General features: G+C 34.2%; 1 long non-coding RNA gene across 10 annotated transcripts; it reads left to right on the top strand.

Moving 5' to 3' along the window:
- Positions 1-18,358: 18,358 nt before the first annotated feature.
- Positions 18,359-24,641, top strand: LOC113319617. Of its 10 annotated transcripts, none has more exons than XR_003345710.1 (11): positions 18,359-18,614; positions 19,336-19,497; positions 19,607-19,885; positions 19,975-20,076; positions 20,163-20,286; positions 21,228-21,288; positions 21,403-21,530; positions 21,689-21,785; positions 22,480-23,311; positions 23,423-23,488; positions 23,625-24,641. It is a non-coding gene; the product is annotated as an uncharacterized LOC113319617 (long non-coding RNA). The 10 variants fall into 10 exon arrangements; XR_003345702.1 differs by having other exon boundaries at positions 18,359-19,142; XR_003345701.1 differs by having other exon boundaries at positions 18,359-19,202.
- Positions 24,642-27,322: the final 2,681 nt, after the last annotated feature.

Raw genomic sequence — 27,322 nt, 5'->3', positions numbered from 1 at the left:
TAATTTCATGTGTTCTGTTAGTATGGTTCGACTGCAATTATTAAATAACCTGACAATTGTTTCTAGTATGTTTTTTTTAATTATCATGGGTTTTAGCCAAGTTCAATTCAATATTAAAATGTTCAACCACGTTTTATATTTTTTTTAATGTTAGACATTTTGTGGCATCATAAAATTAACATAGTTTATTATTACTCATCAATACCTACCACTTCACCGGAAAATCAAACCACCTTAGGTTGCTCGCCGTTTTAGACAAACACGCTATACTTACACCCTTCACAGTTAATTCTCCAAATCTTTAATTTGTACTAAATTATTCGAAGCAATTGATAACATTAATTGTGATTCTTTCTAATTCAACATAAACATTAAATTTCTCATGTATATGCGCTGAACTTTTTGTATACAATTTGTAATGATCGTACATCTATAAATTGGGGACGAACTCTTTCTGATTTCAAGACTAAAAATGATAATTTTCACCACTATATTAGCATTGAGGTTCTTCAATTGGGGATCCGAATCCACGTTATTTTTCGTCTTTTCTTGTTTTCCGTGAACATATGCATAATTCTATACCAGCAAACCAAAGTCTGAGAATAAGGTCACAGGTTTGATCCCAATTTAGAGTGACAAATATTTCCCACCTCTTCACATTTCAATCCTTAACACTGGTCAGATGACATCTTCCTAAGCCACTCCCTCCAAGACAGACACATCTGAGGAAAGAATGGAGTCACACTTGAACAGACGGAACTTATCATGGATCCCAGCAGTATCAGGATTGAACCGACGCCTGAAATGCTGAAGAAAAATCACGCAGCCTGATTGACTCATCGTGGGATGATAAATAGGCAGTGTATTTCGTATGCAACATCAAATAATTGGTGTTCTAACCGAAGATTTCGATAGTGGTTGGGAAATTGTATTTTGTTGGTAAGATGTTATTCCTACCTATTTCGCCCCATTAATATGAAGGTTGGGATGTAGCACGAGAAGGAAGGATTGGAAGCTTATCCCCGAGAGGCATTTGGATTGTGCCTAACTAGTTGATGAGAACAAGATCTTGTTCCACTGCTTTTCTGGCAGGAAACTCGCTATGAGGCTTCTCCCTTGATTCCTCCTTTAAAGATGCTTGGATTGCGCCTAATTGGCACCAAGGAAACATAATTTTCTTCCTCTCCTCTCCTAGTCGCGGTGGCTTATCCAAAATTAAATTTTAGGGGGTTAATTTTTTTTATGCAAGTGGTTGATTTTTTTTATTTGTAAAAAAGGTATCTAGAAATTGGAATTTCTAGTTTAGACATTTATTTAGGGCGAAAGATCTGAATATGCAAAAATTACTCAAATTTTATTAATTCATAATTTACTTTTTTAAAACCAATTTATATTATTTTTTTCCACTAATTCACCACCTTTATTATCAAATGATTCAAATCCATGTGTATAGGTGGGATTGGGGTTGGTTGGTCGGGTTAGAAGGCTTGGCCTAGCTAGACCCGAGCTTGAATTTTTTTTTCCCAAATTGTTCATCAAACAAGGAGAACCCATGGAATGGAAGTGTGGCCTATGTCTCTAGACAATGATATATCTCACGTTTTTTAGGCTCATCCAAGCTTCAGTGCATGTAATAATTGTTTTAATTTAAGGGTGTAATATTGATTATAATTTTGTGCAATTTCAACAAATTTTAGTAACAATTAGATTAAATAACTTGTAATTCATATACTTTTTTTTTCAAATAGTTTAGTATTATTTATCATAACATATTTTCTTTCATAGTTATTATCGAAGGTTTTACCTATTTCCCTTACAATTTTCCTAAATATCATCTCACCTTCAAACTTTCTTACTGGTGTGGACAACTACAATAAGAAAATTATTAGTATAAAATTGTTATATTTGATGGTAACTGAAAAAAGAATATGATGAAAATACACTACAAGAAAATCTAGCTATTGCTACACCATATATTGGCACACCTTTAATATAGGTGTTGCAAAAGCAAATTTCTAGTCACAGTACTTTTCATCTGCAGCTAAAAAGTATAATTTACTGCTGCAAAATGAAGCTTTTGCCACACAACTGTAGCAATAATATGAAAAGAGTATGACAAAAAAGTATAATCTCTTGCTGCAGCAATAAAGATTGAGTGCAGCAATAGACTTCTACATAGGTTATCGCGACACTAGTAGGGGTTTATGCCATAATCATTGGGTGCTGCAATATATTAAATTTCTTGTAGTGATAGTATGTAAGCATTTCGAGGTCTTTACCCTTCATTTCGGTGAACAAAGAAACTTAAAAATACGATAAATGAAGAAAATTAAATAATCAGTTTTGCGATCAACCATAATTCTTGTTCTTCTCATTTTAGGGATGAATCCTTTATTAGATCATATCTACGGAAAAATATTAGATACAATATCGATGATAAAAACACATAGACGGCACTGTGGTGGTAATATGAGTTACACATGATGCAATAAGGATAAAGTTAGGTCCAGATTTGAGAAGGAGTTATTCAAAATTTAATTTGATTTTTATGTTTTGTTTACTCAATGTAGAAAGAGTTATACAAAATTTGATTTATGAGGATGAGTTTTAAGCATAGTGGGGATGAGATATAAGTAAAACCTTACCAAGAAGATATGTAAAGGCAGAGAAGGTGTATTCTCTTAGAATAAGAAAACACTTAGTTTTCATAATCTTTTTCTTACTTGCCTAATCTACCCTTACATAATCCCAATAAAAATATTAACCTATGTATCTCCATCTAACATTTAATTATATTGTATGATACCCAAGCATCATAAACAAGGGTGTTTTTGGAAAAAACAACCTTGACATGGAGACTCCGACTATCAAATTAAACTACAAATTTTCTAAACTTCGCCTTTATAATAGGGATGGAGGAGTATTAGATTTGTGGATAATAACTAAAATTACTTCAATTATAGAAATAGTTTTATATATAATTATAGAGGGAAGTTCCGTCAACACTCTTAGATGGACACTATTATATATGATTTGCATGATTTTTCCCAGAAAACCCAAACGACATTGAATTTAAATCTAATATTTTGATGGTATGTTCCTCTTATAAGATTCTACATTCCTACCAAATACGAGCACATTTCGAGATGTATAACACCGCCATATACCTCTTTGAATATCATCCGTTAGAAGTTAATGGTTGAAATTAAGATTGGTAGATGGTGAAGTTTGGTATCTTAGATCATGCTCATATTTGGTAGGAATACAGAGTCTTATAAGAGAAACGTACGTATCACCAAAATATTTGATTTAAAGTCAATGTCATTTGGTTTTTGTAGAAAAATGGCATAAATCATGTATGATAGTGTCTATATAAAAGTGTCCATGGATCCTCTCTCATAATTATGTACTGTAGTTCTAATTTCTAACAGTATGTTGTGAGGTTTTGCTTGTGTTTTATAGCCTTGGTCGGATACTTAGTCATTTTCGTATGAGTGGATGAAATAGAATCTTTAGTCCCACATTGACCAAAACCAAAGAGGAATTCCACTATATTACTAGTTTTTTCATATGGGTATGCTAGGTTATGGGCTTGGGCTTGCACGTATGTGTATGTTAGACTTGTTTTAGACTTGTCTTAGGGCTTGGACTTGTGCTTCGGTAAACCAAGATCTACTTTTGCCAAAAAAAATATTTTTGGGTGTCTTTTCTTAAGAATTTTTTTTTTACTTAACACAAATATTTTCTCAATTATTTTACTTATGGAAGAATTCTGTTTCTTTTTTTATCTTGATTTGTTTCACGAGAAACCTAAAACTTGTTTTACAATAAAACAGAAATCCTAGACTTCATTTTCTCCAATAAAAGAAGAACTCGATTTTATTGAGAAATCGAGTCAAGAAACGGCTACTATCCCAACTTATTTGTGACTCCCCAACCTAATGACCTGCTTAGCTAATAGGATTACAACCTAATTGAAGCATCAAACCTAAATTGTCGATTCTAAGAATCATAATTACATAAAGTGCTAATAACAAACCCAAACTCTCTGATATTATGCATGACAGATTTCTCGAGTGATATGAATATATTAATGTGATGTTTTACAGATTAAAAACGGAATATATATATATATATATATATATATATATATAAAAGATTCACAACATCTCTAACATCGCTAAAAGCTTTAAGCTACGAAAACGAATATCTTCACGCGCACCATTGAATCTGATTTCTGAAACTGAAGTGGGAACGAGTGAGCACATCATCCCAAAAGGGTGCTCAATAGAAACATATAAATCTCAAGTAATCACTAACATGCTTCACAGTTCTAAAAGAGTATAAATCGAAAGAAACAAGAAGAAACTAATTTTACAACTATTTATGCATCATGAAGCAAGTGTCGCTCTAACCTCGCCAAACTCATTGGAGAAGACGATGCGAGAGCAACTCTAATCAATAATAATAACATCGTCCACACAGAGTGCCCAAACACCCCATGATTCAGAATATTACCATCAAAATCAGAAAGTTAGATAAACAAGTATAATATGCACACGAGTGATTTCCCCAAAATAAAATATTATATATAATAACGAAATGGGGAAGAAGCCGCCCTACTATATATTATTTATATACTATCGAAACGGGGAAGGAGACGCCCTACTAATATATTGAAACAGGGAAGAAGCCGCCCTACTAAGTAATATTAAAACGGGGAAGAAGCCGCCATACTTAACTTAGCTAAGAGCCGTGGGGAATCACAGACACTCCTTGCGAGGAAATCATACAACGCATATTACACGCATATCAAGACACATACAAGCATTTACATAGATAGTGAAACACACAAACATGCCAAAAGTAATAAAGACTCATCATGCTCGCAATAGAAAGAATGCTCAATGATTACAAGAAGGTTACAGAGTTCCCACCTGATTTGATGACAAGCCATGCCTACCTCGAGATCCACGAGTCACTGATTCACCCTTTGAATCGACCGTTGTTAATAAAAGAGTAAATGTTAATCACCCAAGCACTCTAAGAGTTTAGCCAAAAGGATCATACAAAAATCATACAAGTCTACCTAATGATTCTAGGCCCATTTAGGATATCACATTCTCTACCTTTATCATAGCTAAAAGTTTACTAATCCAAATTATCCAATTGGGTTGGTTGTATAGTCATTTGACAAGTCTTATGCATATCTACAACATAGTAGAAGGAAACATGTGCTAATTAGAACCATAAGGGGTCCAATATAAAAAAATAAGAAAAACATAGCACTAAGCCCAAGCCCATAAGGTCTGAATTGACACGACCCATTAACTTAAGGCCCAGCTCATTAAGGTTAACTAATGGTCAATAACAGTCAACGTCAGGTCAGAGGGTCAATTGACGGTCAACGTTTAAGGTCAGGTCAATAGTCAAAGTCAATGGTCAAGTCCGGTCAAATCAAGTCAAAGGAGTTAACTCGGTCAAGGTCCACTAAGTCAAGTATGGTTAATGAGTCAACTCAGGTTAGACTGATTCATCTCAGTCAGATGGTCAGCTAGGCTGACTAGGATGACTAATAAGCCAAATGCCTAAGCCAAACTCCTAGTGCACACTTAGATGTAACATACAATATGCCAAGACCAAAAGATGCATTTCTAACTGCAATAAGCCTTTCAATTGCAACAACATTTCTAAACACACTTCTGCAACATTAATCAAATCTTCATACTTTATGAACTTCATTACAGATGACAATACACCTTCTATCTGAGTTTCTACATGTTCACTTGAACTCAGATCCTCCCATTCCTACCACTGCAATACAACTCAACATTGTTGCAAAAACCTGCAACACCAGTTCCGCCAATCTTCATTTCTTCAGCTGAAACCATACTACTCCTTCGCTATGTAACATCTGTAGCTCAACTACAACTCCCATTGTATTATCACCACAATTTATCAGTTAAGCACATTCTTTGTCAATTCCACAACTCAATTAAGGCAGTGACACTTATTCTAACTTCAACTGTAATGTCCTAGCTGCAACCAGCCAACACCATTTACTTAACTGCCCCATCTGTATACTATTCTAAGTCTTGTAAGCTAATCCATACATCACCTGCAACACCAACCATTATGCATAAAGATCACTAACAACCTCTTCATGCTCTCAACCAACAACTTCTATAACAACATCCACACTTCCCCCAATAACTCCTTGTTAACCATTTCTAAACTAAACTACCACTACAAATCCAACTTCATTACCACCTCAGTTGAGGCCATTCTCAAAACCCTATATCAGCACCAATACAAACTTTGAAGTATCCAGCCTCCAGCATCAAAACCTGCAGCTATCACAGTTCACCACCTATTCAGTTCAACAACACCACAACCATTACCATTTTATTTGACTATCCAATATTCAGTTCATCTCCATCTTCTGATCACATAAACCTAATTCTAAATCACCAACAACAATTCCAATTCATCTTCCTCCCAAAACAATACAATTAATTCTCAATTACAAATTCAAACCCTAGTTTCTATTTCTTCATTGCAGAACCCTAAATCAGAAATTCAACTTCAATCATCACTTCTCAGTTCTTTATCCTTATCAGAAATACCCAATTCAGGAACTCTAATCTTCATCCTCAATTCATTGAAACCCTAACATGTGAAACTAATTTCCTAGAGAAACTAAAATTAAACTTCATACAATCATCTATAGTTCAATTAACAACAAACCCACTTCTAATCTATCAACACAAAGCAATTTCATAAATAAACAATAATCAAATCGAAACCATAAATTACCTGTTTTCGATTCTTAATCAGTACCATCTTATTCTTCAAGGATTCACAGAACAACGACCCCTTCTTCATCTATTGCTCGGTCTCCTCATCAAATTATCACAAATTCAATCCTCTCCAGAAAACCTTAAATCAAAACATTATTATTCTTCTTCCAGGGCTAAAACAACTTCCTGAATCATCACCTTCTTATTTGATTCATCATCTTAACAGACTTGATACGAATTAATCAAGAAATTAAACTCAATTCTTCGGAATTGAGATCGATGGAGAGAAAGAGAGAACTGAGAAGAACAGAGAAGAAGAAAGAAGAAGAAAGGAGGAACAATGAATACTCTTTAGGCGCCAGAAAACGATAAGGCAGCCAGGTCGGTCAGGATGCATAATGACTATTTTGCCCTTCTAATAAATCTGATAAAAACTTCTTCCTCCGTTAACCGAATGACACGTTCGAGTAGCCCATTGCGCATAACTTTTCGAGACCTATTCAATGATACTAGTTTCATATCCAAATTATTGTTAGATTAATTTATAATAATTAATTTTATATTAACTAATCGAGTCATTAGCGGTTAAGTCGTCTCTTAACTGGTCTAATAGCGTAGACGAACTTGAGGGCCCTTACATTATTTTCACGTCTTTTTGCTATGTTTTGTGCATTGCTTGTTTACTTCTCTTAAAATCCTTGTTTCTAAGTTCATAAAATGGATAGCTTAATTGTGTTGTGTTGATACAAGCTGTATCAGACAATCTTATCTTGGTAAAAACTTTGCTAAAGAGGTTTAACATTGCTCATTCTTGAGTATACTTGCGGACGAATGTGTTAAAGGACAACTTGTTGAGACTGTGATTTTGTTCTCGTCAAGTTGTTTGTGGTAGAGTTCTTTTTCATTCAATATTTTATATATAAGTTTTTGCATCTAACGTTGTTGTTGTTCATTGTTGCAAGAATCCAACAGATTAGTAGATTCCTCGGGTTAGATAAATGTGTGTCCATGTTTGCCCAAGTTAGCTCACGTTTATAAAGTTTGTGCTCAAATTCACTAAAAGTTTTGAAATACATAGTCCATACCCGTCCAACGTTCGGATTGGGCATGAATTGGATGGATTGACCCAACCCTAGTCTCCACTTGTTCAAAACCAATTATCAAGTTTTTTCAGCGACAAAGGATTACGTAAACAAAGTGTACAAATACTATTCTAATATGTCCTTTGTATTTCCCGTATATATAATTTTTTGGCTAGATTTCTCTAAGCTGTAGTTTCCATGACGTAGTTATCCACGGATATACTATGGTCAAATGAGCACCAACGGTGTAAACACTGAACTTTTGAGAATTTGATTGGAAAATATATATTTTCCGTATAACTACTACTAATTCAACAACTATGCGAAAGGTTCGAATCTATTGATAGCCTCGAGATTAGTTTCCATGATTCCATCCCGACTACTTAATGAACGTAGTAAGTTAATTTTTTAAAAAATTTAATAGTATAACAGTTCTTTCACATACGATTTTTCTTGGGAAAAATCTACGGTAAATAAAGCATTACTGTTAATAGTATTTATTTTTAGGTCTCAAATTTAGGCATTATTTCTTATATTATGTTAATTGGATTCAATAAGTTAATTTGCTAAATCATAACTTTGTTTCACAAAGACTGATCTTTCATGTTTTTATATTAATTTCGATCGTATCGATAGTTTTAATTGTATTTAATACGAGCGTTAAGTATTTTTTTTTATAGTTATAATGAATATTAAGCTTCTCAACATCAAGTGCGTTAGACCCTTTATATTGTTGCAACATTTTATCATATACTTCATATTTCGGTAATAACACAATATTAAATATAAAAAAAGAAAAAGATAATAACACAGTAGTTTCCATTACTTTTGCATCTATATATTTAACACAAACCGTTTTTAGTTTCAAACAATTAGAGATGGCCATTTGTCCCATCCAAATCCATTCCCGTGGGTATCCGTTCCATTTGGGTAAAGTTTTACCCGCACAAATGGGGATGGGATCGGGTACGGATAATACCCGAAATCTAAGCTACGGGGATGGGGTGGAGACGGGATTCAAGGTCCCGCCCCATACCCGCTCCGTAGCTTTTATGTTATAAGGGTTTAGACTTCTATGCAAGAATTTGTATTGAATTTTTATACTTCTACCACTTAGTCGAGCTTTCTTTCATTTATTACATTCTTGATCGTTCTTGTATATTCATCACTTTCGTTTATTTATTGTTATCAGACACATTCTCTAAAAGTTAAAATAGTGAAAATGATGCAGATAATCAAATGGCTAATGTGGACTAAGATAAAATGAGAAAATAAAAAATAGAAAAAGTAACAAGCCATTTAAAGATTCTTTTGATCATTTTAAGATGAATTTCTCAATTTAAAATTTTAGAATGCATTATTCTTATGTCACTATTTTTTGTTTGAACCATATCTAAATTTTGATTATAAACAAATTTATGTATTAACTCATTATTACGGGTAACCCATGAGATACCCGCCCTATATGGGTATTCCCCATACCCGCCCCACCCCAATTCATGTGGATAACAGGACGGGTATGGATATTCTTTTTACGAACGGGGCAGTGATTGGGATTGGCATACCCGCCGCATGACCATCCCTACAAACAATACATACTATTCTATCACATCGATCACTAATATTCTTAATTAGTATTCCATACCGTTCTTTTAAGTCTTCCTTGATTTTTACCAACAACAGTGAATATATGCATGGTTTTATACCATATACTCCCTCCATCCTCTCTTTAAAGGCGGAGTTTGGAAAATCGCTTAGATTAAGAAAATTTTTTGGTTCCGAATTCATTAATTTTTTTATTTTAACCGCTGTCTCATTCCTAACATCATTATCCATGTATAATAAATAAGGGTTGCACATTGAAAAATTCGTCTTGCAAATAGGATTCCGCGTGGATTATAAAAATTCAAAACTCCGCCTTTATTTACGAGACAAAGGGAGTATATGTTTATTTCAATTTTAAATTTATGCAAAAAAATATGCGTTCACCAATTAACAACAATATCCAGAGAGATTCTGAAGATCAAATTGGAAAGCAATAAATCGAAACCCACCATAGTCCACCATTTCGGGTTTGGGTTACTAGCTCTTTCTTTATAACCATATACCTTCCAATCTTTAGTACCTTATTTTGGTTTCATTTGAGATATTTTATTGCTTGGAACCCTAACTAATTATACGATACCCCAGGGTAATTTTCGTGGGTAGTACAACCAGCTAGTTTTTATTTTAATCTTTAATAGACTAAGTATTATATATCAAATAAGGTGTAATATGTTAAAATATATTTCCTATTTTTATCAATTGATATTTAATAGTAAATTTATTTCAGGCACGCTTCAATGGAAGGCATCAAACTTTCGATTTCACTCATAGTACTTGAAGAAGAGTATGGTAATCATTTTATTGAAACAACAACAACATCATTATCATAACAATATGGAAAATCACGTAGAAGAGTTACAACTAGTGATTTCGAGGGTATAGATAAGCAACTTACAGGTCATGGAGTAACACAAGGTGTTTTAATCTTTTTTATTTTTATGTTTTATCTAATATTAACAATGACATTGTATTACAACGATAAGCTATTTGGGGATGATACCAATGTATTGAGTTCAAAATTTCTCAGTATCGAATTCTTTATCGATAAAAAAAATAGTTATCGATTATTTGATTTTTTTCATGTATTGGGTTATGATACGTTGTAAAAAAAAATGCTTTACAATGGTTTTTGTTTCTTATCATCAGTTAGGAAAAATTCTTTATATTCGACTATTAAATTTGCGTGTTTTTTGTTTTAGTTCTTGTTATTGAATTATTTTTAACTGTACTTACTAGATTTACAAATCATACAAATTGTTTCTTTCAAAAAACAAGACTTTTTAAGTTGAAAAATAATGATGTGAACCGTGAATGATTCAAAGGTATTTCTTGATCATGGATTTTTTTTTTGTACTTCTACAATTTTTTCCTGATACAACATTGCTAATCCCACCCTCCTGAAAAAACCTAGCACGCTGGACTAGCCCTATTGGTAATCCAACCACCACACCAACAACATGACCCAATCTCAAGTCTATCCATAGAGTAAGGAAATTGGTGAAAATGGGGAATCCAACCTTCCAAAATGGAAATTGATCCCCTACCTGCGGCCCGCACTATGGCCGAAAAAGGTACCTTAACCAATGTAGTAAAACAACTGTTGGCCTTGTACTTTCAATATGGTTTCAGATTAACAATGTTCCATATATATATATATATATATATATATATATATATATATATAATATGGAGAATCAATGTAACTGTTCCTTTCTTGGTGACTATGGGGAGTTTTTTTTTCCATCTTAACTGCCGTTAAGAAACAACAAAATCAATTATGTATCGTTCTTAGTGTGAGCATTTGGCCCGAGACCGTGGTTTCCATCCGACCCAACTATATTTTTGCGGATGGATGTTCAGACCGTTCATTAGTGAATTGGATGTGGATGCAAATTTCGGGATCCGACATATTTTGGATTAGATGCAGATATACTCTTAAAAATCTCTTGGACATCTGCATCCGTTAGTTTTAAAATACTTATAAGATTTTTATGAATATGATATATGGTCGATTTATCTGTTCATCATTTTATTCTATCAAACTTTTAAAGATTGAGATTGAGACGCAAAATTAAGTCATATTCTTCTCCTTTTAATCCTTGTTCGGTCAAAATTGAAAATTTTAATTATAGAAAGTCCATTAAATCATCCGCATCTAATTCGTCTATCCGTGCATTCATTAGATGTTGGATTTGATGCAGATGGTAAATTTGAAATGCGTCATCTAATAAATTGGATGCGGAAAAGTAAAAAACCGGCCTATACCGGCCCATACTCACCCCTAGTCGTTCTTCTTCTGGATTCCTTACGGATGATCAACTTGGCCAACTTCGGCCCAAGCTACAAGGAACCCAGTCTTTAATAGCCTTAGGATAGTTAGCAATTCGAGGTACGGAGGGGAGTTTGGGACGACATACGTACGAGAATTATACGGATTCGGAAATATCGGATTCGGTCAAAAATTCGGTTAACGGTTCGTTATTCGATAGTAGTTCGGAACGGTATACGTACGTGTATAATTCGTTTCTGAGATATGAGTTCGGCTATGAAAAATCGGCATACATCAAATTAATAGAAAGTAGATTTTCAAGATTATATTCAACTAAAAGTATGATCTAAATCAAAATTTTGTGTTATATAGATAATACATTAAAAACATACAACAACAAGGAACATAGCTCAATGGTTGGAGCCTTATTTAGCAAGGGTCATGCGTTCAACTTCCACCACTAACATGTTTTTAATTAGTCATAAAAATAGAAGGAAATGTTTTTGAATCCCGACTCAATGACCCAACACAGTTCGAATCGCGGAGTCATGGCGAGTCACCTGACCGAACACCGAACTATGCAGACGAATTATACGTGAGTCCGAATTATTCGTGAATAATTCGAATTACCCATATAATGCGCGAATCATTCTCCGAATTATAACTAGGGGCTGGAGTAGTTGGTATATTGATTGCTCAAGGATCTTTAATATCTGTCTCGATCTCCAAAGATAAAAGATCAAAAAAAAGACCAAAATTTGGGTTTAGTCCGTGTTGTGACGCAACGGTACATGATTAAAATTTCATCAGGCGGACTTTTTTTTTTTTGTAAAATTTCATCAGGCGGACTTTAAAAGTCCGCCCCATTTTTTGTAAATTTCATCAGGCGGACTTTAAAAGTCCGCCCCATTAAAATTTCATCAGGCGGACTTTAAAAGTCCGCCCCATTCTTTGTAACTTTCATCAGGCGGACTTTAAAAGTCCGCCTCATTCTTTTTTTTTTATTTAATTAAAATTTCATCGGGCGTAATTTAAATCTCCGCCCGTTAACAAGCGTACTTTAAATTTACGCCCAGCAACAAGCGTACTTTAAATTTACGCCCGACTATATTAGAATTTGGGATTTGGTCGCGACCATATTTGGTCTGGAATTTGATCTTTGGTTGGGATTTGATCTTTACTCCGTCCCACTGTGTTACGATCTCATCCCAAATTTTTGGTTATACTCGCCCACTGTGGATGCTCTTAATCCCCGATTCTTTTTTTCTTTATTTTCCATTATTTGCAGATATTACCGCTTGGATCAACTTGTGCATTCTTAACTAGGGTTGTTTAGAAGAAATTTGTAGAAAAGCTGGTGATTCGTCTCGTCTATTAATTGGGTAACATATACTCCCTCTGTTTACAAAAGACCGTCCTCTATTTTATTTTGGCCTGTTTCAAAAATGTGTCCAGCTTCTATTTATAGTCATATTTTTCCAATGAATTTTCTAACATACCCTTATGCTTTTTACATTCATAAATTCTTTTATCTCTATAATCTTTTCATCTCTTTTTTTTCCAAACATCATTTTTGATATTTTTTATTACTAACATATTTATTGAAATAAATTAGACAAATAATTAAGGATAGGGATGTAAACTACTATGGTCTCCTTAATATCTTGACAAAGTCAAACTGGACTATCTTTTTGAAACGGAGGGAGTACTAGATTTTAATTCTAAATCTTTAAATGGGATCTTCCATACTTTTAGCTCCCTATGCCACCAATAATTTTAGTTCTTTTTCATTGTACATACTGTGAATACTAAAAAAAAGAATACTAGTTACAGTGAACATTAACCTGCACGTAGACAAGTGCATTGAACCCTGTATAAACAATAAAACTCATAGTTGCAACGCTACACATCTATATATTGAGCATAAACTCTTCTAATTAATTTGTTTACCATTTTATTTCAGCATTAAGGATCTTTTAGTATAGGCGATCCTCATTGTTTGTCTTTTTTTCCTTGTTTGCTACCGATAACCTTGAATATGTATATGTTTCTATCCCACATATATATTTACGAGAACTTCAAATTTAAGCGCAAGATATGTGGTCATCGATTTATGGCAACAACCAAAGAGTCAATGAAGGTCAAATTGGATAACAATTTAATTCAAGATTCTCACCTTTGAGGTCCCAGGTTTGATCCCAATATAGGCTCACAGAAATCTTTCTGTTCCCCGTGTCTGAACCACTAGCAGTTTTTCCCGTGGCTTTTGATGACGAGCCCATCCTCATTTCAGGTATGTGAACAAGGTGTATGAGAATGATAACATACTCGGGTACATAGTACTATTGTCAATTCACATATAAAGAAATAGATCCACCAAGTTTTTGTTATAACAAATAGAACCATAAAAAATATTGTGGAGGTGGATTTGATTGCGCAAGCAAACCGGACGGACCTCGAACGTGGATTTCATACATGGTGCGAAAATTGCAAGAATATGATTATACGAATATCTAAAGTTAGAGATGCGGTTGAAGCTATGACCAAAATATATATTATCGATAATGATGAGGTGGCCGGCTGTTCGATTTGCCGTGAAGAATGGAGGGATGGAGATGATATCAGGAGAACTGCCTGTGGGCACGGGTTTCATCTATACTGTATAGGAACATGGATTATCATTGAAGGGTCTTTCCTTATATGTAGGTCTCAGCTAATAGCATGTCGTTGCAGCAACTGTGGCAGGACCACCCCTCACCAGGAGGCGAATAACAACTTCACTAACTGACGGTGCACATACCATTATTCTTCACTGATCTGCTCAGACCTTTTGTTTTATGTTGTAGGGGAGAAATATCGCACAAGAAAAATACACAACTTCGCTCCGGACAAAACAACCTTAGACACAAAGACATAGTAATTATCAAAAAACAAGGCGAAGAGTGGTCACGCGAGAGTAAGAAAATAGCACGAATGAATAGTTACACGATAAAGATAACGTGATTACTAATCTCATCAGAAGAAGCGCGATGAACCAAGCAATAGCGCGACAGACAGAGACAACTTCCAAAAGCCTGGCGTGTAGGACAAACTGAAACAGAATCAGTCAACTGTGATCTTGCACGTGAATCATGATTGTCTTCTATTGACAAATTTGCCTATATAAGGACTTAGAAATGATAGAGAGAGGGGGAGATCAAAAAGGAGAGATAAGCCAAGAAATTTTTAGTAAGAGAATTCCATCTTAGAACTTAGCTTGCATCTCTATATTTCTCCATTATTGTGTATGAAATTTAGCTTGAATCCATTGTAAGAGCAATACCCATTCATTATAAAGAGTTTAGAAAGATCATATATATGTCAAAGTGGTGAATAATATCATTAATGTTTAGGTTGATCAATATGACTTAAGCTTTGTGTTATTATCATTACAAGGGTGTAGTTGTGGGATTTTCCGCAACTACATATGTTTAGTTTTATTTTTCTATGTGTGTTTTGATGATATTGATTATGTATTTAGATTGCAGGAAAGGAATAAAAGCAGAAATTTTCTTAAGTATTCCACGACTAATTTGTATGTGGAGAGCCTTTTTCCTGTTACCCGGCAGAGTAAATCTTAACCATGAGCATCAATTCGTAAGCACACTGCAGTTACACCTCGATTACTTTCTTAAATACTACGTAACTAATACGCACTTAATTGGGTTTAATAGATTATGTTTTCTGAATTCTCACAATATTGTGCTAATATTTGTACAATGAAGTGATTCCAATGTTTAGCCTGACCATCTTAGTCGTGTTTCTTTTTAATTACTACGGGCATTAGATATCGAGATCTCAGCATTAATTTCTTAATTTGTCATCGTCCACGTTTTTTCCTTTTTACTTTGCGGTCTGTGTTCTATGTTGCTTGTAGTTCCTGTGCATTTTCGGATTATTATGAGGTAGAGATTGTGAATGATGAACACAAACTGCTATGTAAATTTATATCCTTGTTCTGTAATTTCACTTACACATATTATGCTATAATAGATTTCTAGAAATATGGGATCATCAAAATTTGTTAGGACAATAATTGGGTAAAATATGCTAGATTTTCTAAATCTTTAAATGGGATCTTCCATACTTTTAATTCTTTGTACATACTGTGAATACTAAAAAAATAATTCTAGTTACAGTGAACATTAACCTGCATAGAGACAAGTGCATTGAACCCTGTATAAACAATAAAACACATAGTTGCAACGCTACACATCTATATATTTCAGCATAAGGTTTTTAGGCGATCCTCATTTTTTCCTTGTTTGCTACCAATAACCCTGAATATGTATATGTTTTTATCCCACATATATATTTACGAGAACTTCAAATTCAAGCGCAAGATATGTGCTCATCGATTTATTCCAACAACCAAAGAGTCTATGAAGATCAAATTGGCAAACAATTTAACTCAAGATTCTGACCTTTGAGGTCACAAATTTGATTCCAATATAGACTCATAGAAATCTTTCTATTCCCCGTGTCTACATCACTAGCACTTTTTGCTTTCCCCCTTTGGGTGGCTTTTGATGATGCGCCCTTCCTCATTTCAGGTATGTGAACAAGGTGGATGAGATTGATATCATACTTTGCTACTAGTACTTTCGTTAATTCACATACATAAACAGTTGCAAAATAATGTTTTCACATGCTTGGTTTACGATATAGAATAAGTACTACGATTAATAGCTAGAGATAGAGGCAGTATATGACTAGCATCGGGTGTGGTAAATATAACAGTACTTAGTATTAGCAGGTGTAGTTTAAAATATTGGTGTTGGAGCTTTTTTGAGGTCTGACAATTTGTATTGAGCTTCTTTCTCTTTTTCTTCAAGCAACAAGGCAATATCAACTAAAGCACTAAGATAAATATTAGCTGTAGAAAAACGCTCTTCTACAATTTAATGCTTTCTATTAATCGAACAAAAGAGGCTACATCTAATCTATTGTATAATTTATCACAGCATTGTGGGTTTGCATCCCACCCTTGATATTCATCGTATATCTGTTTTTTTGAAGCAGAAGAAGAAAATGGAGAGAGAGGGAAGTTGAATTGCGAGGACTAATGTCAGAAAAACATGAACTTTCCGAAGGTTTCTACGAAAAAAACGTTACAAGGTACTCTCTTTCTATTTTGCTTTAATCGTAATTAAGAATTCTCAACATATCATAAATTTTTCTTCATGTTTAGGGACGTACGAAATATCTGATAAAATGACTTGATTGGTCTGACAGCTCAAACACTTGGGAACCGGTGGAGAATGTACAAGAATTTTTTGATGAATTTGAATAAAATTTTCAAATTTTCACTCTCTTTAGATTTGATATTGTAGGAATTAATTTTTTTTTTCATGTAGATTCTAGGTATTTATTCGTGTTTGATTATTTGTTTGTTTTTCGTATTTAAAGATTGTAGGTATATCCCACTTTGGAATGGTCTCTCCCGTGGGGTGCACTAATACTTATAAGTAAGCTTTAAATGCCAAAAACAAACAAGATATCATAAAATTGTCTTCATGGTTAGGGACTAGAAATAAAACGAGGGTTTAAACAAAATTATGTTGAGATTCTTAATTAAGGTTTAAACAAAATGAAAAGAGATTACCTTGTGAATCCTTTTCTTCCCCACGTGTCGATTTCATAAAAGCCTTCAGTAAGACAGTGATTGTCTATGGGTGGGAAGTCAACCTACAATAAGATTTAGGTTTTTTGTTGGATTAATAGAAACCATTAAATTGCAGAAGGGCGTTCTTTTATATACCCCTAGAAACACTAATAGTTCTTTCATATACCCCTAAACAATAAAACTAGCGTCTTTTCACGTTGACGTTTCTTGTACTGTTCCTTTATCTTCCGAATCCGGTTGTAAATGAAACTTTCCTGATTTCATTGTTTGTTGACATACATCATTGGCAGGCTCTAGAACCTGATTATCATAATGTGCTTCCGTTTTTGCTGGCCAAAACTTCTTCTTGTAGATCGTATGGTCCATACAAAATTTCACAAGCATTGATATCGCATAGGGTACTCAGTTCACTATGTGTCTTCATCAAGCCATTTTTTCTTGTACGGAATGTGCCTCTCCTCACAATAGCATTGGCAATATAAGCAAGCTTCGTAATGCAAAGTTTCAATTATCGACTACAAACCCAGAATATCTTGGTGTTATGGCTATGGATCTTCAACAACTTTGATGATGAGTTGAACACGTTCAGAATCACTGGAGTACTTGGAAGTGACGAAGATTTCGAGTAATGTTGAAGAATCAAGGAAATCAAGCATTTGGATGAAAAACTACAAAGTTTATTTATTTTGTAATCCATATGTATTGATAATTTTATCACTAAAATTGACAAAGGAAGAGATCGTTAAAACATTGTTCCACTCTTTTTTAACCCACATCCGCGACTCTCAGGGCCCGTCAATTGAATTAAGATCTAATAAAAAATCCACGCCAAAGTTTGGTCATTGAATTAAAAATTTTATTAACTGTGACCAGTGAGCCTAGATCTTTCTGTGGTTCAATTTTCACGGAAGCCATTCTCCCCGTTCTCCTTATCTCTTCATCCATCTATTATTTCTCCCTAACATCATTTCTCTTTCTGTTCTGCTCGATAGAGAGACTGTAGCTATCTTTTCTTCTTCACTTCCATCACCACCACAGACCACAGAACCACTATCCACTACTTCCATCAGCACAACAACACCTTCTTCTTCATCTTCTCCCTTGATTTGGTTTGCATACAGAAAATCAACGAAGCCCCAAGAACCCTATAATAAAAATCTGGATTGTTTCTACTTCACAGATTGCAAATCAATGTTAGAAATCAAAGCTTTATCCTAACCCATTGCAGCATTTTCTTCTTCAAATCATCATTCTAGTTACGATCTTGAGCATCAATTTTATCAAGTATAATGTATCGATTTTTTTTTTTTTGGTTAAGATTTCAATTTCTGAGTTGGGGGGTTTTGGCTATGGGTTAGAATTGGGGATTTAAAATAGTCTTTTGTAACCGATTGAGTGTTCGAATGTTAGTTTAGTTGTTTAATTTTCTTGCATCTATTGTTCTTGCTTGATTTGGGAATTTTTGATTTGAAGGTTCAAATAGAACTCCAACTCTACTGATTTTGTTGAAGAGATCTGAGATATGGGTTGCAATATAAGTATAATTTTATTTTGATCTGTAACCTTAACTGGCAGTTGATTTTTTTGGTTTGTTTTATCTGAGTCTTTTAGGTTGAGGAAAACATCTACTGCAACTTCACAAAGAAGGATTTAACCCCATCTTCAATTGGAATTAGTTTCATGATTCTCATGGTGTTTCTTGAGTTAACGTTGTTCTCTTGGTATTTTTTTGTTTTTATTCGATTGATATGTCTATGTTTGATGTTGTTCTTGTTTGTGAGGTGGGTTTAAGTTTTTGAGTACTGGGTTTTCTTAGTTTTTATTTGATTGATATGTCAATGTATCAGTTGCTCACCTTGCATAACATTGTTTATACATTGGTCAACTTGACACAGGGAATTTTTTTCTTCGCAGAGTTCACAGTTGGGCTGTTCTTGCCCACACTCAACCTGTTTAGCAGATGCCTGTGATCATGTGTACCTCTTTGACAATGACTATGAAGCTGCTGAGGATATTAATGGTCAACCAATGCATGATAGATTTCCATATGATGAAGATGGTTGAATTATTTTAAAGGTAGCTTTATGGCCGCTGCTAGACTATTTTCTTTTTTTTGTAGAGTAAATTTCTGAGCTTCACTTGTTTTCGTAAGGGCGAGATTTTGATTTTTCATTAAATTATACAGGAGATATACCCAGTTTATGGGTACAACTCAATGTCCCGCTGTGACAAGAATTGCCGGAACAGGATTTTACAAAATGGGGTGAAAGTCAAATTAGAGATTTTTAAAACGGAGAAAAAGCTACCACTCTGGATATCTCATCATGTCGGTAATTCTGGATAAACCTTTTTACATGTGTTTTTCACAGGGTTGGGCAGTCAGAGCTGGTGAAGAAATTTCATGTGGAACATTTGTGTGTGAGTACATTGGGGAAGTTCTAAATGATCAGGAGGCAACCAAGAGGTCTGAGGGATAATTGAAGCAATTAACATTTCTTCTACTTACCTGTATTTTTTTTTTCTAATCCTGCTTGAACTATTTTGAAATTTTAGGTATGACTAGGAGGGTTGCAGCTATCTGTATCACATTAACTCTCACATCGATGTCATGAGTGAACTAGTTTACAGGAATGTTTCTCGGTTCATTAACCATAAGTAAGCAGTATTATTTGGTGAAAGACCTTTGGAAGTGTACTTTGTTGCTTTTAAATAGCTAATTACCCGATACTTGTTGGTGTCAGTTGCTCGCCCAACCTTGTTACATACCAAGTTTTGGTGGATAATATGGATATGCCAACTTGCACATATTGGATTATATGCGAATCGTATCCTCAAAACCCACCTTGAAAGGAACTGTCTTCAATGGTCAGTATATTTCTGTGTTGCAACAATACGTCAAAACTATTTTTTTTTTGGCGTATCAATACGTATTTGTAGGGATGCGTGTATCCATACGGCCAATATGTCTGAATCCCAATTGTATAATCCTTTTTTTAGTTAAAATACCAAAAGTTAGATAAGCTTCACAAGGAAAGGAAGCAACAGCTGTCCATATATTTCTTTAATAATAAAGAGTTAGATATTTTATCAACAGCTGTGTTCACCCCCTCCACTCAATAATTATCTCAAACTTTCTCTGATTTACCTCCTCCTCTTAGATATGAATACTTATCTCTGACTCTCTCTGTTTTATCTCCTCCAAAACCAGTAGAATCCAAAATCGTTCATGTACCCAAACCCTATTTATCCCAGAAACTGACATACAGCTGGCTACAAGAAAAGAAAAGCTACAAAAGATGCAAATCTCATATATGATATATTTATGTTAAAACTACAGACTAATATTGAGTATGCCGTATCCCCGTATTATAATTTTTTTGTTGGTGTATCATAGTAGCGTATTGGTATCCTGTATCGGATACCGTATCTGTATCGTTGCAACACAGGTATATTTTGATTGGAAAGCATGATGCATTTTAATAATTTGTTAAGTTTTAGACATGAAGTTCCTCATGTGGCAGTTGGTCATTGGCCTTGGCATGTGCTTTAAGTAACCTCTTCAATGGAGCACATAAATTCTTTAGTCTTTTATTGCTGTAGATAAAGATACATAAAAAGAAACCTCTTCAAGCATGATTCACTGGAGTCTTTGCTTAAGTAAATGCATATGTACGTTTAGGGGACATGGATTAATAATTATCATGGGGTACTTTGTTTACACTTTAAGTAATTGCATCTGAACATCTGATAATCGAATTTCACTTCCTTCTACTGAGTACTACTTTTGCTTATATGTATCATTGCAGTGTCAACAGAAATTAATGTCAGATTCAGATACCCCTACCCCAAAATTGAAAGATGCGAGAGGTATCTTTTTCTTCAATAAAGAATATTGAATGTGAAAAAACCTCTAATCAATTTGTGCTGTTCACTTCTAATTATTTAGAGAAAGATGGCCTGACCATTATTGGTTTTTTGCAGGATATAAACCTTCAAGAAGCCAAAACAGGACGAGAATACTTTAGACGTTGAACTTTTTGAGAATCCTAGCAATATCCTGGAGCTTAGGTTTTGGGCTTCTTATCGCGGATAAACATTTGCTAGGACTGGTAATTTCTTTAAACTTTTCACTAGGTCTCATATTTCTTGATCTTTCTATGTTAGTTTAGTTTAGAAGGCTCCATGTATGTTTTATCAACTGTTTTTTATTTGTTTCTTAAGTATTGATGATTGCTTTTGCTAATATACACGAGGTTTTTAATTTTAGAGTTGCTTTCACTGATGTTGTTGAAACTCTTAAGGAGGGTAGAGTTCATATAGACTACTCAAAGCTTTTTAAGGCTGATGACAATGAGAAAGACAAGGTTTCAATCTCACTGGCCCTCTTATTTTATGTCTTCCTATTATTATATGATGTGTTACAACGATACGCCTAAAAAATAATTAGTAGTATCGATACGTATTTACACGGATACGCGTACTAATACTCCCAATACTTCAAGATACAACTCGGTATGAAAACTATGACTAAATATTAGAAAATTTAAATTTTTTACTAGATTCTATGAGAAGTTTTAACTATAGTGACAAAATATTAGTTCCAAATCTGTCCACTGATCTTGCTCTAGACTTTCTTCCTTCGTATCCAGACTTTTTCTCTCTTCAGTGAGGTTAATCATACATATTATATTTTAACCATGCAAACACATGTATGTATTTTGTTAAGTTTCTATTTTATATATAATATATATATGTTAAACTACTGATCAATATTGAGTATGCCGTATCGCCGTATTTTAGTTTTTCAAGTTGGTGTATCATAGTAGCGTATTGGTATCTTGTATCATATACCGAATCCGTATCGTTGCAACACAGATTATATGTTATGTATAACATCTTTCTGTTATTAGATGACATTTATCTTTTCTTATTCTCGTTAGTTGTACTATGACATCATTCAACCTTCTGAAACATATCATTTGAATAATACATCATGTGTCGGTTTCTCGAAGCGAAAAGCTAAAATTTGGCATCTTCTTTCTTTTATTTTGGTGGCAGGTGCTTGCTCCTTATAGAGCGGAGTACCAAGTTGCAGAGGAGATAGAATGGTACAACATCAATGCCAACTGCAAAAGCTTTGGCTTATTTCAAAGTGAAGCTAAGTATCACTGTCGCCTGCTGAATTAGGCATCGAGTTGAGCATTTCTGAAATTTACTAAATTTACAGTCATATTTCATACTAAAATTACAGTCATATTTCAAACTTAGGAAGAGGTAGTGGTTATGAAGAAACATTGACGAGATGTTAGATTGCATCTAGATTATCCTTTTGGAAAACAAAACTTACTTCCGATTGTTCATCTTAATTAAATTTGATATAGAACTTGGTTTTAAAAATCTAAGTTCTTTTCGTGGCACCTAACTAATGCTTGAAGTGGAATTTATTACTAGCAATGACGTAGGAAAACTCAGATATGTGTCATATTCTGTACCAGGTATACTGATTTGGAGCTTTTAACTTAGTTGTTCTGTATGGAGTGTAAAATTGATATTATATGGCCATGTATTTAACTTAGTGAGAGAAAATGAGTGAGAGAAGTGTTGAAAGAGGATGCTTCTCAAGGAGAACTGTCTTGGCTTTTCATTTCATTCTTGCAGTGTGACCAAATAAATTGTCTAAAATAGTTTTATGGGTTTAAGGTTCTTCGTGATTCTGGTTTTATATTGATAATTTGATATGATGTATGTGTTGGTAGGAATTAGATTCAATGCCTTAATTCAACGTTGCAGAAGAGTACAGACAGAAAACATGGAAGCCTAAATTCAACATTGAGAAAGAAAAGCAGAAGGCTGATGAAGTAGGTACAGGCATAATATCTCTGAATTCGAGGTGAATATTCATACATCCGATCTCTAAATTGTCCATTTACTTGGTGCTTGGTGGTTTTGACTTTCTGATTTTTTCCTTCTACCCTCTAACAACAAATTCCTGGACTTGCAGAAAAGGATATTTGAGGTCCTTTACAAGTTTGCGAACCTTCCTTTCTTGGCTGATTACAAGCTCAAGGTATATGTAAGATACTGCTCTGACGTCTGAACAAAACAAATTTGCTTTCAGTTACAACTTTAAACTTTGTGATTCTTCTCTATAGCACTTTAGGTTGATAGAAGTTTGCTTAACTGAGTTATATCAAATTATGCAGGATAATATTGAGAAAGGTGAGAAACAGCTAAATATCACCATTGGTATCCTTGTTTCTGTTGCACTGGTTATGTAGACCTCTATAGGATTCTTTTTGGCGGTAAGAAAGCAGTGTTAAGTTTTTAGTACTTAAAGATATTATCATTTGCCCGACTTTTTTCTCCTAATTATTCAAGTTTTAGCCATATAATGTTTGTTAATTTACTTTGATAAGGTATACACTACATTATCATGGGATGGTTTTTGAATTCTCTTTAGTCGAGCTGTTAATGTAGGTTTGATGTAGGTCCACTGGTGCTGCTTTTCTCTATTTTGTTGGTATTGGTACATGGTGGTTTGTGAGCCTGGTGATGCTTATTGTTTAAACACCTGTTGTGATGTTTCTCGTAGTAATGGGTTCATCAGTAGGTATTTGTTTCCTCATGCTTTTCTCAATCACTGCGCTAATAGCAACTGGTTTATCAGTAGGAAGAACAAAACTGTTGAGTTCTTTTGGTCATTCATCTTGGGGCCTCTCTGCAATCTTACCTGCAATACCTGTTACCGTTCTTACATTAGGATTCCATGTATAACCCATTCTATATCTTGTGCTCGAGATATGTCAAGGTCGTGAATTAATGAACTAGTTACGTTTATGCCGTTGTGTCGATGTTGGACAGAGGCAGGTAAGGATATTGACATCATATTGGTTAGGATACCCACCTTTATTGATCACTGTCCTCTCATGTGGATGGCATGGTTATTGTTTTTATAAGCGTTTTCTTGAGTATTGTGACCTCCCCACATGAATCAGCTGATGGCTTTTGTTGTGCAGGTACACCATTATGAAGTAGGAATAAGTTGTTCATCATCAATGGAGTTTATAATTTTGTTGTTCAATCAATAGTTTTTTAGTTCATTGTTTGGTAATCGAATTCTAGAACCACAGATTACACTGGTCAGAACTACAAATTTACATATTTTAATCCTTTGTGTAATTTGAAACCAATGAATCAATGAATGTTAAATTGAATGATAATTTGTGTGCAAGTTTAATTTGATTCTCATTTTTATTTGATTTAAATTTGGTTTTCATTTGATTCTCATTTGAATTCTCATTTGAGTTTCATTTGATTCTCATTTGAATTCTATTTGAGTTTCATTTGATTCTCATATGAATTTGGTTTTCATTTGTGTTTGATTTCAGATTTAGTCAGATTTCGTCAGGCCAGACAGCCAATCTGAATCAATTTTTTTTCTATATTAAGATTTATATCTATGACTGATTGAAGTTAGTCATAAAGTACTGACCGTTAATATCAGTCGTTGATATAAGGTTTTCAACTACCCCAAGAGCCACGTCATAGTTGAAAAAGACGCTCAAACAGCGACCCTTTCTTCGACCGACAAAGCAAGTCATAGATACGAGTTAAATGACTTGCTTTGTCAGTCGCGAAACTGCTGATTTCCACTAGTGATCGGTCGAACTCGCAAGCGTTGCTATCTCAAGCTTGTTTATCAAGTTTAGTTGTCAAAATCATAAGTCTTGATTTCTAGTCTACTTATAGCTATGTTTCGGATTAGGATAGAATGTGTAGTTGAGCATTAGACTTTACGACGTTCATCGATTGAAGACGAAGAACTGCTAAGGCGAGCTTGTGGAACTTCATCAACAAAAGGTATGTGAAAACTTGAACTCATCTATCACTCAGAAGTCTATTTCTATTCTATCTCCTATTGAGACAAAATTCGTATAGCTATATAAACATTATTTTATACACATTTGATTTTTGGAGCGAAGTTTAACTCGCTTACATATTTCTCAAAATATGTGTTGGTAATCTTTTGCTTTAACCAAGTTCATCTTTATTCTTGACGATAGTTAAAAGATGATCATGTGAAAACTGCATGGTAATATCTTACATGATTTGTGTGAGACGTTAATTTGATGTAGACTCGAAATATTTCTTATTGATCTATTGATCACTTGAAAATTGATTTGAAGCTAATAGTCTGTGTGAGAAAGATATTCCCGTCTTCCAAGAATGTTTAAAATGGAGTTTAGCACAGTGAACCATTGATTGGATGTAGCACAATATGGGTACTTGTATGCTAACTGTTGCAAGTTATTCCAAGTCTGGGAACAATAGTATGCATACTCGTATGCGTTATGGTTTGATAGTTGAAAGTTCGAGAACTTAGTATGCATAATAGTATGCGTACCGGCTTAACAGTTCAAGTCCGGGAATTCAACTGAGTTTGGTTGGTGCACGACAGTATGCGTACCCGTTTGCACACTGGCGAATCCAGGCCAAGTCCGGAATTCTAAGTATGTGTACCCGTTTGCATACTTGAGTGGGTTAAGTTCTAAAATCGGTTTGTTCATGAATAGTTACATTTATTAATAAGGAATGCAATATTTTGCAAACCGTGGCTATAATGTTCATGAATTGATTCAAGTGAATCAAAATCGATTATGCTTCAATTGTGTGTTGTATACTTCTATGAGAATATAAAAAATTGAACAACTCCATAACTAGTTTCATTTGAACTAGTTGTGATTAAGATAAACAAGGTTAATATGAAAGTGTTCATATGGCTAACTTCGGTTAACTATTGTTGAGCCAACTATGCGTACACGTTTAGGTACGGTTACTCATATCTAAATCAAGTCACATTTCATTTGTGTATAACAAGCTAAGTTTGATCTAACGGTTGAAAGATATTAGCTTGACTATAATCAGGTTTTCATCTAACGGTGAATATTGAATGCTTTGTTACAAAGGTAGCATTTATTGCAAACCAAGATTTGAAGACTATATAAGGGAGAACTCTAGCAACTGGGAAACCTAATCCCCACACCTCCTGTGTGATACTAGTTGCGACTAGAGTCGATTCTCCTTTAACCTAGGTTTTTCCTAAAACCATTATAGGTTAACGACTTAAAAACTTTATTAGAATTCTGAACCCAGACCCAACAATTATCTTTGTAGTTGCGTTTGTTGCAACTGGATTCGACTGTTGCATTTGTGTGTGTGTGTGTTTTAGTTTCTTTTACTTAATTATTTTTACACTTATTAGATCTATAAATCACACAAATTGCTTCCTTAGCTTGGTTCCAGCTTAACAGTGTTACCTATCTATATATAATTAAGAATCAATGTAATAGTTCCATGCTCAGTGACTTTGGTGTTATTATGATTTTTTTTAGCTTAAGTGCTGTTACTTGCAGCATTGGAATGCACACCTAAAAGTTAGGTTTCAACTTTTAGAAATCAAAAAGCAAGATTCAGTTTTAGTAAGTTTCAAAATAATTTCTAGAAATTGAAAAATTAAGTTTTTGTGAAGCAAAGTAACTTTGTTCTTGACTTTTACATCCGGAGAAGCAGAAATATTTCTCCTTGTGATACCCAAACGCACATCAAAATCTATCTCCTTTGGATTGAATGATTTTTTAGGGACCATGGTTTTTTAGAGGGGACCATGGTTTTATTAGGCCACCTTCCCTATAATGATAAGGGGTGTCCTAAAACGTTGAAATGACTAACCTACCCTTAACCTAATTTAATTTAAAACCAACATAATAACCACCTATATATATATAACCACCACCACCTCCTCCCACCACCAACCACCGATTACCACCACCTCCTCCCACCACCATCATCACCGCCTATTTAAGAAATGTAACAACATCAATGCAATCACAATTAAGTTCGG

Source organism: Papaver somniferum, chromosome 1 (genome assembly GCF_003573695.1).
Source record: "Papaver somniferum cultivar HN1 chromosome 1, ASM357369v1, whole genome shotgun sequence".
NCBI classification, from domain to species: domain Eukaryota; kingdom Viridiplantae; phylum Streptophyta; class Magnoliopsida; order Ranunculales; family Papaveraceae; genus Papaver; species Papaver somniferum.
This window is presented reverse-complemented; position numbering and strand designations above follow the sequence as displayed.